General features: G+C 40.3%; 1 long non-coding RNA gene across 1 annotated transcript in view; it reads right to left on the bottom strand.

Moving 5' to 3' along the window:
* Window positions 1-860, bottom strand: part of LOC108449701 — a 3,784-nt gene extending 2,924 nt beyond the window's left edge. Inside the window, exon 1 of the long non-coding RNA XR_001865969.1 lies at window positions 758-860. This is a non-coding gene — a long non-coding RNA (uncharacterized LOC108449701). The remainder of the gene's footprint in view (window positions 1-757) is intronic.
* Window positions 861-3,726: the final 2,866 nt, after the last annotated feature.

The raw sequence follows: 3,726 nt of genomic DNA, 5'->3' as shown, positions 1-3,726 counted from the left end.
ACACCCTCCCACACCTTCCCACACCTTCCCTTCCCACACCTTCCCTTCCCACACCTTCCCTTCCCTTCCCTTCCCACACCGTCCCACACCTTCCCTTCCCACACCTTCCCACACCTTCCCACACCTTCCCGCCCCACAGCTTCCCGCCCCGCACCTTCCCTTCCCGCACTTCCCCGCATCTCCCCTTCCCACACCCCCCTTCCCACACCTTTCCGCACCTTCCCTTCCTGCAGCTTCCGTTCCCACACTTTCCTGCACCTTCCCTTTCCTTCCCCATTTTTTGAGTTTTCTTTTTCTTTAATGACATTCAGATCATCTATTTTTTTTTCTCCACATCTTGCTCATTTGTAATGTAGAAAAACAAATATTGTGAAAATTTTTTTCAAAATATGCTTCTTTAACTCTTCAAGTAGAATATGACCTTTTAACTTGACAGAGTTGGATCACCAATAAATTATATAAAAAAAATCCCTAAATCCCCTCTGGCAATAATCAGTGGCCATACAGATTTTGACAAGCACAGCAAAACTGTAGCCATTGCTGAAGCTAAATTCTTAGTCTCGTCAATTCCTTTACTGTCTGGGAGAAATAGGAAAACAAAGTAAAAATATGTGGGGTTTTGCAGCAGTAAGCTGGCAGAAGGGGGTTTTACCCCTCACGTGCTGACACAAAGAAGCCCGGAGGTCAACGCTAAAAACCCTCTGGAAGGCGGCACTCAGTGCCCATCACACAATAAAAAAGGGGTAGAGCTCCTCACCCAAAAGGGGCTCTGTCTTCCTGCCGTTGTTATGCAGGCATGCAGGCAAAGGCAAAGAAGTAAAGAGAGGGGACTCTCCATTTCTGTTCCACACAGGTTTATTCCGGTGAAATGACAAGGACAAAGAGCCAAATTTTTAACAGGGTCCAGGGACTTTATACTGGGTACAGAATAGGCGGGGAAAGGAATCTCAGCCAATGGGATAAGGACAAGTAGGCAGGGTGAACAGTGAGGGAACCAGTGGGAACAACACATAGGAGGGACTTCAGGAAGGATCCAATGGGGTGTTGAGGAACAAAGAACTTTCAAGAACTGATACATATTAAACCAGGGAAATGAATATATGTAACCTCATACATAAAACAGGGAGGGGAAAATATTAACCAATTGGGAGGAAACATGCAAAAGGCAGAACAATGGTTCTGGGTTATGGGTTCTCACCATAACTTCGAAGTGGGTGCTTAAACTTGGGACTCTGACTGCCACGATTTACTGTGTGTGTTTTTCTGAGTGGTCAGGGCAGCTGGAACCAGCTGCAGCACCACAAAAATAGATCTAGAGGGAAAAAACTAAAATAAGAAAAAGAGAACACAATGTAAAACACAGCTGCAGCATCTGGAATATTGTAATTATTTTCTTGAAAAATGTTTCCTTCTTCTCTTCAATGTGCGACTCAGCCCTGCATTGAATGTAGAAGAAAAAACAACTTAGGTTATGAAGCCGAGACCAATAGATTCCTATCCAGAGATGAACATGACAAAGACCATTTGATACTGAAGATATAGGATTGTTATGTGAGTAATTGTTAACTTCAAAATTGGAACTTATTTGAGAACAAGCAGCAAATTCTGGCTTTTAAGTGTATGAATAAAGGCTGTTATCCACTTTATTCTCTTGTAAATACCTTTTGGGATGCTACATTCTCTCCTCAGCCTTCCCAAGAGACAAATTACCCCCTTTTACTCTGTCTGATAATGTAAATATAATTGGTATCATATTGATAAAAAATCCATTAGAAGCTTTGTGAGATTTTTAGATGAACTTCTTTTAAGAGAAATTGGATATTTAACCTGCTCAGACACTTTTAGACAGTTAGTCATGTATTTATAGCCTTAGGCATTTAAACTTCATTACAAATCTGCTGGAATGTGCACACCAATCCATATGTGACAGTGGCTGCCTTACTTGAGGCAGTGACAACCATGGGTTTCATCTGCTGGTCTTGTATCAGAAACATCTCTAAAAGCTTCTAGATCCAGGGTGGTGGGAGAAAACATTTTGGGTTTTGTTATGCCAGTACTCATGCAGCCCAAAAGACATTTACATTCTGGGAAGTGCAGCCACAGAGACTCATACTCAAAGATTTTCACTTCAGTGTCCATCTCTGCTGGATAGGGTGTGAGGGGAGAGGTGTTATGGTCAGCAGTGTACATAGGCAAGGGATAAGCCAGGTCCTTGAACTGAAAATTATTTATTTCCCTGTAGAATTCTTGGAATCTGGGGGTTTTTATATTTCTTTTGGGGTTTTGTTTGCCTTTTTTCTGATTTTTTTTTTAAATTTTAGTAGGAAAACATCTTTTTATTTGCTGAAATTTTGCTGCAAGTTTGTGTTTAAAAGCACATCACTTCTTATTTGAGATGTCAGAGGACCCTTCTATTCCCTGAATACTCACTCTGACTATCACTTAATACTGATTTAAAAACCACAAGAAGAACTTTGCTGTTTAAATATTTAACATTCCATTCAAATGTGAAACAGCACAGTGGAAATTGGTTCACAGTCTCTGACACAGGGTCCCTTACAGGAGAAAAGTAAGGACATGTAAGAGCAGGAGTCAGAAAGTCAAAGGCACAAAATGAGGTGCTATTAGGAAAGGAAGTAAAATGGATCAAGAAAAAGTTCTCCAAGAGTCTAAGAAATGAAGCTTTGACAAAAGAAAATGTTCGGTCTGCTACTTAGCAGAAGGGGAAGAAGCAGGTAATAGATGGTAAGGGGAATTCTAAAATGTTTGATGGGTTTGATGCTTGAGCTGTCAGTGAAAAGGCAGTGATAGTTAACAAAGGAAGAAAGAGGCCACGAGGCAGAATTAGGGTAGCCTGAGTTAAAGAATAGTGGGATAATCTGATTATTGTCAAATCAGAAAGGACTGATGAAATTTAACTCTTAAGGTGTCTGCCAGAAGTGTGAGGGAACATTTTGCATCCATTTTTGAGAACTCATGAGAAAGTCCAAATGAACTGGGAAAGGGGAGTTGTGTTCTGGGATTTGGAGGAAGCATATCAGTGAAATTCCAGGGCAGAAAATTTGTCTTCTTTAGTAGAGTGTTGATTGGCATTAAACTTCAAATGCATTGAAATCCTCTTCTCTGCCCCATACACAAACACAAAACTATTTTTCTACCTTTCAGGACAAGGAGCAGAGTGAATCCCTGGCAATCTGGGGAACTTATGTCCTGATCCAGTGATCACTGGTGTCAAAAGAAATATTTTCTGTGGATTTCAGTGGGCTTCCCATCAGCATGTCTATGAGTGCTCTGAATGAGAATGAGAAGGGGATTACAAGTGTAAACAGAAGCTGAAATGTTCTAGTCTATTTTCATAGGTCCAGCAGAGAGGATTACAGAAAGTAAAGAAAAAAATATGAATACATTGATTTGAGGGGTTTAATAACTTAAAGCTCAGCACACAGCATAAATATATATTTTAATTTTCTTCTGGCTTAACCCAGACAATGCAGAAAGAAACAAATAGTTTAACAGATGATGGTTTCAATCACGTTTTAAACAGGATTCCGCTTGCTGATTCCATAGTGCATCTAAAAATTCAGAGAATGAAACTAGAAACGGAGCACCTGATTCTACTCAAAAGACTTCTATACAGTTTGTGAAAATTGTCATTGAATGAAAATGTGCAATCGAGGTTCTCACAAGCGAGAGTAGAATCATAGCAATAGCATAATTATTACAGTT

The sequence above is a fragment of the Corvus brachyrhynchos genome, unplaced genomic scaffold (assembly GCF_000691975.1).
Source record: "Corvus brachyrhynchos isolate BGI_N302 unplaced genomic scaffold, ASM69197v1 scaffold139, whole genome shotgun sequence".
NCBI classification, from domain to species: domain Eukaryota; kingdom Metazoa; phylum Chordata; class Aves; order Passeriformes; family Corvidae; genus Corvus; species Corvus brachyrhynchos.
This window is presented reverse-complemented; position numbering and strand designations above follow the sequence as displayed.